This window comes from Oxyura jamaicensis, chromosome 2 (genome assembly GCF_011077185.1).
Source record: "Oxyura jamaicensis isolate SHBP4307 breed ruddy duck chromosome 2, BPBGC_Ojam_1.0, whole genome shotgun sequence".
NCBI lineage: Eukaryota > Metazoa > Chordata > Aves > Anseriformes > Anatidae > Oxyura > Oxyura jamaicensis.
In genome coordinates, this window is record NC_048894.1 from 61,866,817 (window position 1) to 61,883,719 (window position 16,903).

Genomic DNA, 16,903 nt, shown 5'->3' on the forward strand with positions numbered 1-16,903 from the left:
TAACTATTCATTCTTTTATTTCCTTGGCATTTGTTCATTGCCTTGGTGATGTGGCAAAAAATTGTGCTAAATATATTTAATATAATGTTAACAGTGATTGCTAGCAGTAACATCACTACAAAAAGTGAAGGTATAGTGGAAATTAATCCTGTGGAATATCATGTCACTTAAGAGAATGACAACATCTTCTCTTCATATTTATTCATCTGATAGCATGGGGATACTGGAAAAAAGGTAATTTACAACATAATTTACACAATTATATGTCTAAATATCTAATGACATGCAGAAAACTTTGCTGTTGCTTCTGGGCAGGAGTAATTTACTATCATTCTAGCATTTGTAAGCAATATAATTACATGCAAATGTCAAGTAGGTATATTGTTAGCACTACTTGCTATTTTTACAGTTGGAAAAATAAACAGTCCAGTAGTCTTTAGGAGCTTTAAGCATTTCCAACCCCCCCCCCCCCAAAAAAAACAAAACAAAACAAAACAAAACAAAACAAACTTTTGTATAGAATAACTTTCTTGCAAGTGCAGGAAAAGGAAAGGTCAGAGGGGTACACTTCTATCAGGAAGGCTCAATGAAATCTTGGTAACTTCTAGTGACCTTCCTCTTTCATAATGAGATCCATAGTCTATTTTTTTCTAATAGGCTGACAAATTCTACAGACCTCCTCATTCAGTTTAATACTTTGAAAATATTTGTCCCACACTAAGGCAAATGGTACTAACTTTGTCAGAATTATCAGCAGCAGGAAGAAAAAAAAGATACGTTACTTTGGTGCTAATTTATTATTTTATGTTGGCATTTTCTTCTTTGATTTGCTCTCTATAAAATATGCTGTGTGAATGCATTATAATTGGTGAAGAGTAAAGATTCCATACTCTTAAATTAAATCTTTAACTATCACAAAGGTTTTACATTTAAATTAGTTCTTTACCAGGGTAGGAACTTGTCACTGTCGTAGATTGAAAACACTCCATTTAAAGCATTGAAAAATTGTTGGAAGTTGCATTATCTTTGGGAGAAAGAGTTTCACTTTGTGGCTGTGATCTTTAAAACTACCCAAAGCGTCTAGATCCCATACATGTTTTCTCCCTTTTTGCTGTCTTTTTTTTTTTTTTTTTTAGTACTTTCATCCACTTAGGTGATATTGTTTGAATGCTCTTATTCTCCTGATAGGAAAAAGGGTTGAGAGGCACAACAAAGGAAAGCTCATTGATAATATAGAAGAAAGTCTAAAGTTAAACCTACCAGAATTGCTTTCAATAGAGAGATGGTTGCAAAAGTCATTGAACTGGCAATGGCACAGTTTGGCTGTCCTTGTTTAAGGGTGTCAGAGTGTAGATGGTCAGTCCATTTTGATATCTCTGCCTTGTACATGCAATCAGACCTGGTTATATTGTTATATTGTATTGCTATTAGGTTTTTTGGAAATGTCAGTGATTTTTTTTTTTTTTTTTTTCCCCAACTCTTGTCAGATTTATTCAGTAAAGAACTTGGCTAATTCTAACTGATTAATTTTCTGTAATGTCTCTGGATTACAGTATTTGCTCATTTTTCTGCCTTACTTCCTGTCCCAGGAATGATACTAACTCCTTGATGCATAATGTCTTTTCCAAAGTTTTACAGTATTTTGCAATAGGTAGCTGTGTAAATTAATCAGGATTTCAGGGGGCTAGAGAGGGAGTAGTTCCACCCATCCATGAAAGGCTCTTGCACAATCATTATGCAGAACTGAGCATAATCATTTCATAGATTCATTAGCACAACAGCACTGTGACACTGGTAATGATTATTAGATCTACGTACACAAAGAGAAACTAAAGTAGACATTACATGAACTGAAAAAGTTTGAGGAAGCAGTAAGGACTAAAATATAGAATTTTCTTGTCTTGAATCTCATTTTTAGTTTGTTAGACCATAGTATTATTATTTTAAGTGTTACATTTTACAGCAGTCAAAGTCACTAGTTACAAGGACATACTGGAGATTTACATGTAACATGAATCACTTTCCTGACTGTGTAAAGCTGTGCTTCTTCAAACATCAGCAGGGGGCTGATGGCTCCAATTTCTCTTCAAATTAAGCTCAAAGGAAGAGAAAGAAGCTGAATGATTGATAATAATTAAGAATAAAATCGTTTGACGCCATCCTGTGAATCATTTGTTCTTTTTTTATTATTATTTTTTTGTTTTCATCAGCCAGTTTTTATTTTAAGAGCTTGCTTTACTGTTACGGAAATTATTCTCTAGTTTTGAGAATCTGCTATTAGTGGAAGTCAGCTTCTGTATTGGAATATATGTCCTTTTTTATTATTACTATTTTTTATTTTTTTTTGAAGAGATTCAGTCCGGTATTCTACCTCAAGCTACTCTATTTCCAGCTCCAGCTACATGGTACACTGCTTTTCAGGGTTTCTATAAAAGTGAACTCAGTATCTAGTCAAAACATTTTCAGTTATGTCACTGGACCAATTCTTTTTTATTAGGGAACTCCCAAGGAATTTGGCTAGAGAGATGGCTATTGTAGATCCAATATGAAGGTCACACCTAACACAAGTCTGCTCTGTAGGGTAGGGAAAAATTCATTGCACCTGAAAGATAAATTGTTAGTGTTTTCATGTGGATGCAAATAATTAAAAAGAATGTGGGACTTGAGGTTTTTCATCATGCTTCTATTTATCACATTTGGTTCAAGCCAAAATTTGACTCTGTCTCAGTGCTGTGATGCAGTTGGCTTGTTTGGTTAAAATGCAGCACCCAAATCCCTGCACCATCTAGTGAGGAAAAATTTTACTGCTGTAAGTTCAGAGGAAACTATTTATGTAAAATGACAGCATCAGTTTACCACTATTATCATAATATTAACAAAAGAGATCTAAGTCTAAAGTTTCGATGTGCTAATGGGTTTAGGAAATAGAAATTATTGAGTCACTAAAAGGTCTGATGTGATGTCCAGGGATGCAATGAGGCGGACATGTAAACATGATTGCATTTCCTGCTCTGAGGTGTAGAACTGGCATGAGCTGTCTCCAGTAATCCTGGCTGGAACCACCTGATGCTATCACCACTCTACTTTAAGGACACACTGAGATCCCACATCATATATTTGCTTTTTTTCATTAAATTCACTATCTCCAGTTCTCAGTAACTGGTAAGCTGTACAGTATTTTTCCTGGCAGAAAATGCTGACTCAGTCCTGCTTTGTTTTCTCTATGGTTTATATAATTATATTGCTTCTTGTGAGATGGAGCAAAGTATTTTGCATGACTGTCTAGTCTCTAAATGATACTGTGAATGGCTCTATCCTGTAACACTTGTTGGTTTATCTATGTTAAAGATATACCTGTGTTATATTTCAAAGGAAATAGCTTGTTTTGCAAAGAAACAAGACTTTATTGAATCTCAGCTTCAGGTAGAACTCAAATATTATAATACACAAGCTCCTCAGTGTTTCCCTGACATATATTCAAGCAGTTTTCTGTCCTGGCAATATTCAAAGCTTAGAAACAGCTTTGTGAAGTCTTGGCAATCTTTACTGAGGCCATGGGTGAGACAAATTAGCTGAGACACATATGACCTTTATCCAGAAAGGACAGAAGCAAAATAAGTCACATTTCCTATTTAGATACTGTAAAAATATACACAAATGTGCAAATATTTTGCTTTAAAATGTGGTTGAATTTATGATCTTGACATTTCTAAAAGCCCATTTTGTATCTGTACTGTTTCTTTGATGGATGTGAATAAGGGAACTATATTCTACATCTGAATATAGCATAAATATTTGAAGTGGGAAACTAGGACTTGCTTCTTAACTTAATTCTGCCAACAAGAAGGCAGGAAGATGACCTGAGCTTCAAATTTAATTATCCACAATGGAAATATGCTTATCTTATCTTTTTTTTTTTTTTTTTTTTTTTTCGTTGATTGTCAAAAGGAATTTCTGGATGAGGGGATCGAGTGCACCCTTAGCAAGTTTGCAGATGACACCAAATTAGGTGAGTGTGTCGATCTGCTTGAGGGTAGGAAGGCTCTGCAGGAGGATCTGGAGAGGCTGGACCGATGGGCTGAGGCCAACTGTATGAAGTTCAACAAGGCCAAGTGCCGGGTCCTGCACCTGGGGCACAACAACCCCAAGCAGAGCTACAGGCTGGGAGATGTGTGGTTAGAAAGCTGCCTGGCAGAGAAGGACCTGGGAGTATTGGTTGATAGTTGGCTGAATATGAGCCAGCAGTGGGCTCAGGTGGCCAAGAAGGCCAGCAGCATCCTGGCTTGTATAAGAAACAGCGTGGCCAGCAGGTCCAGGGAAGTGATTGTCCCCCTGGACTCAGCTCTGGTGAGGCTGCACCTCGAGTACTGTGTTCAGTTTTGGGCCCCTCGCTACAAGAAGGCCATGGAGGTGCTCGAGCAAGTCCAGAGAAGGGCTACGAAGCTGGTGAAGGGTCTGGAGAACAAGTCTTATGAGGAGCGGCTGAGGGAGCTGGGACTATTTAGCCTGGAGAAAAGGAGGCTCAGGGGCGACATTATTGCACTCTACAGGTACCTGAAAGGAGGCTGTAGCGAGGTGGGGGTTGGTCTATTCTCCCACGTGCCTGGTGACAGGACGAGGGGCAATGGGCTAAAGTTGCGCCAGGGGAGGTTTAGGTTGGATATTACGAAGAACTTCTTTTCAGAAAGGGTTTTTAGGCATTGGACTAGGCTGCCCAGGGAAGTGGTGGAGTCACCATCCCTGGAGGTCTTTAAAAGCCGTTTAGATGTAGAGCTTAGGGATATGGTTTAGTGGAAGATTTGTTAGTGTTAGGTCAGGGGTTGGACTCGATGATCTTGGAGGTCTCTTCCAACCTAGACTGTTCTGTGATTCTGTGAAGCTGGAGAGTGTTGTGTGATTCTGTATTTCTTCTATTTTCCTTTTTGTCTGTGAACTGTTATTGTTCCCTGCTGCCCTTGCAAATAAAACAAATTCCGTGGTCAGCAGACATGCAGAAATAGATGGCTGAGGAATGAAATATAGTTCTACATTTCATTTTTCTTTATCATTGGCCTTTGTGATGTGCATGTTGCATTGAAACAGACAAGAATTTTCTAAAAGCCACCCTGATACTAGGTGCCATAATTTGGAAGTAACAAACTTTTTGGTACAACATTAAGTTGATTTTTGGAACTGCTAAACATCATTAATTCTTATTTATTCACTGGGAGCAGTGAGGGCTAGGAGTATTTTACAGTCAACTGTGGCATTAAGATTCAAAGATTCTTTCTGAAAATCTTGCTGCTAACCTTGTTTGTTTCTATTTCTTATATAAGAAGATGAATGTTTACCTGTATTGTAAAACGCACTGGTATTTCTTGGTCAGAAGCTCTGAACAAGGTCTAAATAGCATTGGTACCTGTCTTCTTTTCCTGAAGCGCAACAGAGTGTTCAAAACTGACAAGCCACAGCCAGAGAAGGAATTTACCAACCTACAAGACTGTGAAGATTATACATTTCTTCAGGAATTTCTGTGGCATTTACATACAGCTTTCCTGGCAAGCAACAAGTTGGCTACATCTCTCTTGTCCAGACATGTTTCTTCGGGTTGTCTAACAAGAAGTTACTTCCTTGCCTGGTATTTCCCTAACACATTCCAAGAAAACCTTTGCAAGATGAACTTGCACTGAAAATAATTCCAACATTTGAGCAATTATAACTGACCACAGAAGACAAGCTTATTTTTGTTGCTTCCTTTTCCTAATGTGGAGCTACAATTGGACAACCAGTTTATGCCAGCAGCAAACAATGTCAAAAAGGATATTTTTTCCTTTTCTCCTTTTTTTTTTTTTTTTTTTTTTCTCCTCTCGCTTTTTTTTTTTTTTTTTTCATCTTTTTGTGTGTGTTTTTTTGTAGGTGGAATTTCCACATTTCTGTTCACCCACTGGGGTGGGGGGAAAGAGTGGAAAGGCCTTACTAACATACTAGCGACATTTAGAGATGAAAGTATTCTGTGCCAGCAACAACCAGGAGTGATCACTGCAGTGAGCCACTTTATTAAGCTCGCTTCTGAGTCTAGCTGGCGTAGTTAGCAGTGACTAAACCACTCCCTGAGGCAGGCACATCACCATGCACTTGCTGCCTGCCACCTTCACTGGCTCGGGCGGTCACATAAAATGGCTTCTTGCGGACCTGATTTGAGACCTGTGGCATGTTTTAATGGCCTGACTGAAGGCACGAGCAACTCGGTGTGTCTGGCACTGTTACTAAGACACCGGGGGCCATATTCAGACTTCACAGAAGCACAACAGTAGTGTAATGTAATTCAAGATCAGCTGCCTGGCTTGATCCAACTAAAAGCTATCTGAAGTGGTCCTGGTTTGAATAGAATCATAGAATGGCTTGGACTAGAAGGGACGTTAAAGACCATCTAGTTCCAACTCCCCTGCCACGAGATCACCCACTAGATCAGGTTGTCTGGGGCTTTATCCAACCGGGCCTTGAACACCTCCAGGGATGGGGCATCCACAGCTTCTCTTGACAACCTGTGCCAGTGTCTCTCCACTCTCTGAGTGAAGAATTTCCTCCTAACCTCTAACCTAAATCTCCACTCTTTTAGTTCAAAACCATTCCCCTTTGTCCTATCACTATCTGCCTGTGTAAAAAGTCACTCTCCATCGTTTTTATAAACCCCATTTAGGTACTGAAAGGACACAGTGAGGTCTCCCTGGAGGCTTCTCTTCTCCAGGCTGAACAGCCCCAACTCTCTGTCTTTCTTCATCACAGAGGTGCTCCAGCCCTCATCTTCATGGCCCTCCTCTGGACCCGCTCTAACAGATCTTTCTTTCTTCTGCTGGAAGCAGTACTTCAAATGGGGCCTCACAAGGGCACAATCCCCCTCACAAGGGGCACAATCACCTCTCTTGCCCTGATGGCCACCCCTCTGTTGATGCAGCCCAGGGCACAGTTGGCCTTCTGGGCTGCAAGTGTGCACTGCTAGCTCATGTTGAGCTTTTTGTCCACCAGAACCCCCAAGTCTCACTCTGCAGGGCTGCTCCCAGTGAGTTCTTCTCCCAGTCTGTACTCATGCCTGGGATTGTCCCAATCCAGGTGCAGCACCTTGCACTTGGACTTGTTGAACCTCTTTAAGTTCATGTGGGCCCACTTCTCAAGCTTGTCAAGGTCCCTTTGGATGGCATCCCTTCCTTCTGTTGTATTTACTGCACCACTCAGCTTGGTGTCACCTGCAAATTTGCTGAGGGTGTACTTGATCCCACTGTCCGTATCATTGATAAAGATATTAAACAGCACCAGTCCCAAAGATATATGGTCTTCCTTTTTCTCCCTTATTCTTGGTCTCTGTTAGGCATTCCCTCTTCTGCTCTGCCTTTCCCAACAGGGAAATGTCATAGCAAGACATTTTACATATATCTCTGAATTCTGTTTTTCTCTGTCTTTGGCCAGCCTGACCGGATGTAGCTGGTGGCATGCAGCCCCTCTGGAAGTAGTGTTGATGTCTATGAGCATTTTTGTCTATCTGATACTGCTGTCGCCCTTCACTGGCTGTGGGTCTACTGCTAGATATTTTTAGTTGGCTCTTGAAGTTCAGGAAAGAAAGTGATGCAGGAATTGGATGTAGACCTAATGGATGGAAGAGAGACATTTCCATGTTGCCTTATGATGCAGCAAGTTGAAGCCAACAGATCCTCCTTCATGTGGAGATTTATTACTTTCTGACCTGCCCTTGAACTTGTCTTTGGTAGCTGGTAGCAAGCCCAGCATTGCTTTTGCAGGCTGATTGAGCTTGGCAGAGGAAGATGCAGGACTTTTCTTCAGTCCTGAAATATGGTTTTGACAAATTCTGAATACATCAAAGACAGGAAAAATAGACAAAAAACATAATGGCATCATAGCTAATACTCATCACGTCATGTTCAATCAGATGATGCCTTGATGTGCAGCTACTTCTGCAGATCACTTCTTCCTTTCAGACTCTCACAATCTCTGGAATCACATGGAAAACCAAACCCCCTTGAAAGTCTGTGAAGTTTGCTCATTAAAAAGCGGAAGCATGTTGTTGGGTAGGTAGCATGGATTGTATTTATTTTTTTATTTTGAGTCCATGACCTGACATCCTATTCCTTACATAAAAATCATTTTCACCAGGTATTTAAAGCTGTGCTGGCAAACTTCAGTAAAAGTGGTGGTGGGGACATAGCTAAAAGTAATGTAGCATACATTTCTCAATTCAGATTTTTTAAAAAAAGGGTAGATTGTTGTTGTAGAAATTGTACATGTTTGAGGGGTGTGTATTTAAGGTTATTATGTCTCTCAGTCTTTTTGCCAGTAAAATTGTGAGGATTTCTGTTTGTTTTTGTTTTTAAGTCATAATGTTATTGTTATGACTACCTGTAGTTTGTAGCAAAGGTGGGCTAAAAGAGATACATGGTTTAAATGATTATCCCCATACATGATTTTATACAGTATGTGAAATTTTGTTTTGATGTAATTACTCTATAAAAATAGGTGGAAAATAGTGTTAATTATAGTATTTGTCATATGGATGTGTAATAAAAGAACTGCTAAGAATGGTTATAAGCTTTTGAAATAATCCTGCTTTGCTCTGTATTCTCTGCTTTTATATTTGTACTCAGTTCTATAACTGTAGGACTCATCACATCAGTAGTTATAATGAGGAAAAGTGAAAAGTAGGTTGAAGTTCCCTGTTGCTGGTGCAAAGTGGTAAAGTCTATTTCTGGTTCACTATTGCTGTCAACAGTGTTTATGCTGAAATACAGGGTAGAATGCCATGGTTATCAGGAAATTCCATCACTTTTCTCAGTTCTACATTTCACATGGAGGTTACAAGGAAGCTTCTTAAATTATTAACGTCCTGACTAAGCTGTAGCAACCAGCTACTGTTGAGAAAATCTTGTAAATGCCAGTGAGGTCCTGCAGACTCCATCCATTTCTGTCTCATGGCTGAAACATATGGGATAATACTGACAATAATAAAAAAGCAAAGATGAATAGGTTGTAACCTTCTCTCGTCATCTCCACCTTCCTATCCAACGTATGTACAGTGTCAAGGTACAAGGGAGAAACTTCACTAAGTGTTCTGGCATCCAGCCTGATAGATACTTTTTTCCACAGAATGGCGAATTCAGGTAAACATTCATCAAGTCAGACACTCACAACTGGAGTGTTTATGAGGAGGGCGAGGTTGGTATGGATAAAGGGGCAGACAGTGGTTTAAATTGTTCTGCTGAAGCAATTTTGCAGCAGCAGAGCAACCACTTGTGACGTGTTTGCATAAGTAAAGTGGAATTTCAATAATTTGCACTAATAACCATCTAATTCACTGTGGAAAACTGGCTTTCATAAATCAGTAAGATAAACTGCTTAAAATGCAATTGGGAACTATGCATCACCAAAATATACTTAGTTAATTTGCTCTGACAGGCCTGATGGTGGTTTACAATGTTGTAGTGCACTGGGATTCATTTCACAGGCCATGACTTTGTGATAGTAGGTGCTGTATATATTGAGAGCAGGAAGGAATCCTGTGCCTGAACTTTCAGTCAGAGTACAAAACAGGAGGAAGTGGAAGGAAGATAATGCAGTACAAGATGACAGTGTTAGTGTGCATGCAATGCAGTAATTTTAGCACGCTTGAAGTCTTGCTATTCTGCAGCTGAATCTCTACTTCACTCAGTGGGCGGGCAAAAGCTACAAACTGATAGTACTTCTGGGAAGATTTTTATTTTATAAATAGTGACTGTCTAATGCAAAATGCCCAACATGCTCGAGAGGGGGAGGTTCTCAGATGAAAATTGTTAGCAGCCTGGCAGTGGAATATTCTGAGGGGAACACAGCATGATTTTGATTCCAGCTAAAAAAAGGAACTGATTCCTGTCTCCTACTTCCATAAAAGTGATGTATCCTCTAGGCTGGGATTGGAGAAGGGTTAGATGCACACATGTGCCTTGCTCCATTATATATGCTGCCAAATCCTAGTAGTTAGTAGTACTAGCTGTTAATACAAGCTTCTCTTCCTTATGTAAACTTTTCCAATTACACTTGGGAGAAATTTGACTCTGTCTCCTCAATAGAGGCTTAATTACTTAAGTCTCTTCTTGGGGGACCAACAACAAATATAGGTAACCTAAATTCTACCTAACACATCTCTACCTTGTGCTTTATATTGTCCAGATATTTCTGAAGGTTTATGACACAGGTTGTGGCATAGGAACATAGGTGGAATTTAGGCTGTCTGGACCGAGGCCTTAATTTTTTAGTAGTATACTGCCTAAGATAGCTATTTGACCCTTTAAGCCTCACAAATTGGAGAACTGAGAATTTCTGTTTTCTCCATTGGAAAATATGAATACAGAAGTTCTGTCTGCTCCTGCTGTGCACAAGATGCACAAAGATCAGGTTTGACATCTGTTGAGCTTAGGTGTTGATCATCTTCAGTGCTGAACCCAGGGCAGCTCAGTGAGACCCCTGTAAAGGAAACTTTGAGGACATCCTGTACTCACTTATCTGCCACATGGAAAGCTAGGCATGCTACCTGGCCCAGGGGCTTGTTAATCTTGCCTGCCCTTAAAATGTTGTCATTAGAATGGTGATTAGGAAGGAGGGCTGGCAGGAGCTTGACCTCATTGCTGCTGGACAGGCAAGGTATGTGGGTAGCCTGAACTCAAACAGTGAAATAGGAATACCAAGTGATAGGTCTTGAAGACAGCCTTTGCTTCAGGATACTGCAGAATCTCTCACCTCAAGAGAACACAAACTACAGGCAGAGAGAATTTCAAAGGCTTGTCCAAATCACTGAGGAGGCTTATGGGCAGGAATGAATTAAATGTGTTTAAGATTCTGTTCTGTAAAGGGATGATCGTCTTGTACAAATGCATTAGTTCATTAATTAATACTGTTAGTTCTGTACAATGCCGTACGTAATATCATAAAATGTTTTGTCTTAGCAGGAGGCCATCTCTTACTGGTAAAATTCTGCTGAGGTGAGCCTGCTTTTTTCTGAGTACTTATGGAGGCAGGATGCTTGGAATGAGTGAAGTGTTGGTTTACTTGATGGGGTATCTAAGGAATATCATCAGATTTACCTTTCTGAAGCCCTTTGATATATTAGTATGTTCACTGTGATGGGGAAGTCATTTATTCCAGAGAAATACGATGAAAAATACTGTTGTTTCACTTTTTGTACTTTAGAATATAATGGTAATATCATTTGTAGGTTTTAGGAATTTTATAATGAAAAAATGTAAATCAGATGTGATCTTTGTTGTTGTTGTTGTTTTTACTATAAAAAAGGAAGTAAGTCACTGATTTTATAAATTTCAGCTCAGCAAACTCAGCCTGTCATAAAAAAAAAAATCAGATTAGGTTCTTACCAGCTTATATGCCATCCATGTATACGCATGTAGAATCTGTGGTTGGCATTAGCTGATATTATTCTTTCTTTGACATTTTATAGATGTGCAAATCTGGATCTTTTTCTGCCCAAGCTACAGAGAATTGAAAAATCTGAAAATTCTAAAATTATTGATGAAATTTAAAAGAACTATATTTTCTGGGTTTGTTTCATTATGTAAAAACACTATTTCCCTACTTTGTCTAGTATGAGTTAAAGCTCCCTGTGCATTAGCGAGTTTTGTTTTCCTGTGAAAGTCATTTAGCAAAAAACAAAAACAAACAAACAAAACCACCAACTATGTTCAATTCACAAATATGGTAACAATTTATCTGGCCTCTATTTTTCTAGAATGCAGGTTGCAATAGGTATTAATATTTTTGCAATCCAGTGTTCAGTTGCTCTTTGACACCTTGGAAGTACTTCAGCTCTTTTTTGGTCATGTTAATGGACACAGAATGAGAAACCTAAATACAGTACTGTATGATCTTTGCGTACCTCCATAAGAAATTGTATCACCAGTCCAACTGTGAAGTTGGTCAGCATTGGTCTACAAATTAAATTTTGAGTGGAAAGTGTCTTTTTAATCACTGGTTATGTTAATGATGGAATAGCAAGTTGACTTTTAAAAGGTCCAAGTCATAAGTGTAGTGCTGGGGTACTGGTTACAATTAATAATAATAAAAAATCATATTTTCTGTATGTCCATGTCCATATATTTTTCCAATTATAAAATCAGATTAGTTATGATGTTTCATAGTACAATGCATAATAAAATAATGTGCTGAAGGTGTTGCTTTGTCAATCAGTGGTAGAATTTATTTTTCCGAAGTAATTAAAAAAGACCTTCCACATTCTTCATTGTTTTTACCACACATCATTTACTGGTCTTCCCCAGATTCGTAAGAAAAAGAAAGTAATTTCATTAGTAGATTTTTTATTTATTTATTTATTTTTTTACTTCTCCTTTGCTTCCCTCACAGTTGCCTAATTATAAAATAAAGTTGTGGTTATTGCTTTAAATTATTGTTATAAGGGAACTATCTCTGTTTTGTTTGAACTGTGTTCAAGGAGATACAAATTCTTAAATAATGGTATAAAGTTAATGGCTTTGGTTTCTTCAAAACAGGCAAAGATACTTGATCTTACTGTCCTTTTGCAATTACTTTTCACTGTTAACCATGCATTACAAGTTGCCTTCAGATCTGTGTAAAAGCATCTATTATGTCCTTTTGGGAAGGAGAACTGTTTGCTATTGCTCTGCTTAAAGCCTTAAAGTCCAATGTACATACAAAAAAAAAAAAAAAAAAAAAGGATAGAAAAATAAAGTCTAGACACCAAGGAGACACTATATATTGTAGGTTTTTTTTTTTTTTTTAATTTTGATTTATTAAAAAGATAAGTGGCTGAGAGAGAGTCAAGTGTTGTTTCTTTATAAATTGTGTGCCAGCAGGTTTATCGCTAGACATTATAGATTATGTTGAGTGGAATAATCAAGAGGAAGAAAGGGAGGCTAAAATAACAGAGTGGTAGGACTATTTTGACTCCACAATCAAACTCTCCTTGACTTTTGCCCTTTGGGTGGAAAGTGCTTATGTTACAAAACAACATGAGGTCAGTCTCTAGTTTTTGCTGTCAGTTTCTTTCTTGCTGATCTCTACTGAGCAAGTAGTTGTCCAATATATTTTTTTCCTTCACTTTTGTGTTAAATGCTGCATGCTGTCACTTCAAGAATGGAAAAACTGCCTAGATGGGAGTAAAGTTGGGATTCTGGTGTCCCTTTTTGCCCAGGGACAGCAGAAAGATATCCCGGAAAACATGTGAGCCTCCACTTTTCAAATATCTCCCTCTCTCAGAGAAAATGTAGAGTCTCAGACTATTTTTACCTTTACAAAGTCAGTTTATTAAAAATAAAAATTAAAAAGAAATCTTTTGGGTGTACCCAATTGATTTAATTTGAAAATTCTCCCAAATCCTTTTGAAAGGATAAATCGTACCTGTCTTGATCTTCAGTTTTTTTTCTGAACTCTTATCTGCCTAGGATTACAATTGCTTGGTTAGTGATCCAGTGCTAGGCCTGTGATGTGGAAGAGGTGTGGGAGCCTGAGTGCATTATTTAATGGCTGTAGTACAATGGAGGAGGCCACTGGCAGGAAGCAATAAAGTAATTATTAGGTAATGACTGTGGAGGCATTGTATATAAGGTTAAATTGATATATGTAAGGTTAAATTGATATATGTAAATCACTGACTTTAAGATGCTCAAGCTGCCTCTTGGCACCCATCTTTCTTTACACAAGTGGATATCAAATAGTTACTGTTTTGATAAATGGTATGTAGCTAACCTATGTTAATGACCTTAAGGGAGTTGAGCTCTTAAATTCCATTGAAATGTAATGGAATTTGGGCGCCTAGTGCTGTTTCTTTTACAAATGTAACTGGCTCATTTGCTTTTATTAAACTGGCTTTTGAAAGTAGTGTAAAAGCTTTGATATATTCTATCGTAGTATGAAAGTAGCATAGGCACAGGGTATACATGCAAACCAGCATATCTGACTTGAAACACATGTTGGCAATGGCAGAAACCAATGCAAACCAATTGTAGGATGAACTGTTGATGACTTTGTGCTTCTGTGTCTAACAGTTGTGGTGCATAATACTGATAGCATATTTTGGACATTTCTGGACAGGATATATGGGCTAATTTGAACAGAAATGTTCCATGTTGGCTTGTTACTTGGTGTACATAAATATTACTTAAAATAATATATTATGAAAATGGAAAAAACTGTAATTTATTGGAGGTCAGACTCCTGCCAAGTATGCAGTCCCTATATCAGCAAAGTATATATGAACATGCCTAAGTAACTTTTACTTGCTTATGTATTTTGTCTTCTATACAACTGTATCTTAAGAAAATACCTATATTCAGCAAAGATGTTATACATGATACAGATAATCTAGTGTGATTATGATCATTACCAAATATAGAATAGATCAAGCATATAGTATTAGGATACCTATAAACATTTATACTACTGTTAGTACATAAGAGTGGATATATTTGTATGTAAGATAGATATAAACAAGAATTTACAGGGCTTTGTTAGGTGCAACCTCATAAACCAGACCTGAGCTTTTTGAGGAACCAATCTTTGTTTCTACTTTTGAGGCCTGAGGTGCCTTTTCTCGCTTGTAAAAATCAACTTTTTGCATTGCCTGTGTATGGAGTCTATTTATAGGAATTAAACTCAACATGCTTCTGTACTACCCATGAATTTTCTTTCCTCAGACTAGGACTATTGGGGAGCTGCAGTTTGGTTTTCTGTCATTTTCACGTGGCAGTGTTGCAAGATAAATACCAACTTGTGTTGTATGGGAAACTCACGTATTTTTTATTTCACGTATTTTTTATTTTATTTTATTTTATTTTATTTTATTTTATTTTATTTTATTTTCTTCTGGGTTTGCAGATTCAAATGCAGCTCATCCTAGTCTAGAATTACAAAACAAATTTTAATTGTGGTTCCTTCCAAAAATATTTGTAAAATAAAGTGACGTTGTTAGATTGCAATCTGAAACATTTGCCTTTTGTTTGCAGTGGAAACCATTAGAAGTTTTTTATGGCCACACCCAGGACTCCTCAGAGCAATGCTCAATCATATAAACATTAAAAACAAAAACACAAACCCATAGACATCTGTAAGGCTTCACAAAAGAAATTGAGTTTCTTTGAGTGGTAGTTTTCATGCAGAACTGTACCTACTCAGATTTTTTTCTCTTATGCTAAGAATGATTAAAGAATAAAATTTACTATTCATATTGCTTGCCTGTGCTTGCAAACTGTGTAGCATGGTAACAACAAATAAGTAAAATTTAGAATAAGTACAGTCTGATTTTCTTAACAGATATATAGGATTAGGCCTCTGCACAGGTTTGGATTTAGTCTTAGGTACTCTACTACTCGAATGGGTGATCACCAGGGGAACAGACATGCTTTTATTTGTGAATAAATCCACAGTAGATTGTTAAATGAAAATGTGTTTTCATGTAATTATGCAAAGGAAACTAAAACAACTCAGAGGTAAATTTTTGCTAATGTACTTTCTTAGCTGTGAATGCAAATTCTGCAAGTGTTACATTTACATGTAAATTTGAAGGTCCGCTTGTAAAGTTAAGACAGGAGAAGTATCCTAATCAGAGTTATACAAACCCATCTAATTAGCATGAAAGTATTTCTGGGCTGCCACATATGATGTATCATTGCTTTGCTGTGCAAACACAATTAAAGAGAGCCTTGGGGATTTCCTCATAAAGAAATTAAACAGGAAAACAAGGCAATTCTAACAGCTTGTATCTGAAGACTTAACCAATCCAGACAAGTTTTAATTCCCAAATATTTCTATTCCCTGACTTATGCATTCTAATTCACAAGTACGATTGTCTAATGTTTATAGGTCACAGACATTCACAATCTTTTATATTCCGCTGTGTTAGAAGAAGAAATAATAATCTGTAACCTTTCCAAAGGTGCATGTCATTTTTCTCTCCCGCTTCTCATTTTTTCCCATCAGAGATTAACAATTTAAACTCATGAGTGGAACTACTTGTTGAATGCTGCCTAAACTGCTTCAGTCAAAATGACCTTGCTTACCAAGCACCTACCTACCATTTAAAATTATTTCTTAAGTTAACCTCACTTGTTTTGTCTGGAATAGGTTAAGGAAGAAGATCAAAGGCAAGTCTGGAGAGGTGGGTATTTCTGGTGAGGAGGTTTGAAATGAGCAGCTGCAAGTTCTTCAGGGGGAAAAGACTTCCTTTACTGAAATAGTAACTAGAAGAGCATGTATGAAATATACCACCCATTTAGCACATAAGTTGAAAATAACCTCTTAACTCAGATAATTGCTTATAGTTATTTAGGTGATTCTTATGCAATCTGATTCTGACTAATATGCTAGAATTAACAGTTTTGAGTAACAAGCACCCTATTTCTTATGCATTTTAAAATGATACATCAAATGCTCTAGGAAATTTTCTTGACTTTTTGAAATCCATTAGAAAAGAAACTGAAACTTGCAGAATAGCAATTTCCAGTTTTATATAATTCATTAGAATCCAATCACATTAAACTAGTTCAATTCAACCTATTTTTTGTGATGCTGTGAAAGAAATAATTTCAATTAACATTTGAAACCATTGTTAGTTACAAGTAGTTTAGTGTGTATTTAGTATGCTCCAAACTTGGATTTTCTAGTAGTTTATCACAACAAATTTAGCTCAAAATCAAAAAAAGCATTTTTCATGCCGTCTTTTGGAGGAAAAAATTTCGTCTAGCTAACTTGCTCAGTTCTGATGCAGGCTGTTTTCAGATTGTAAAACTCTCTTCCAAAAATTCCAGATGAATGATTTTTTTAAAGGAAAACTTCTTTTTGGCTTGAATTATTTTAATTGTCATCTTTATATCACAGCAAAAATGTTGAGCAAAAAAAA

General features: G+C 37.4%; 1 protein-coding gene and 1 long non-coding RNA gene across 5 annotated transcripts in view; one reads left to right on the forward strand and one right to left on the reverse strand.

The window, feature by feature from the left end:
- Positions 1–8,400, reverse strand: part of LOC118161518 — a 62,952-nt gene extending 54,552 nt beyond the window's left edge. The window contains exon 1 of the long non-coding RNA XR_004748066.1: positions 7,973–8,400. This is a non-coding gene — a long non-coding RNA (uncharacterized LOC118161518). The remainder of the gene's footprint in view (positions 1–7,972) is intronic.
- BBS9 (Bardet-Biedl syndrome 9) overlaps positions 1–16,903 on the forward strand; it is a 335,690-nt gene that overhangs the window by 248,724 nt on the left and 70,063 nt on the right. The window lies entirely within an intron of this gene.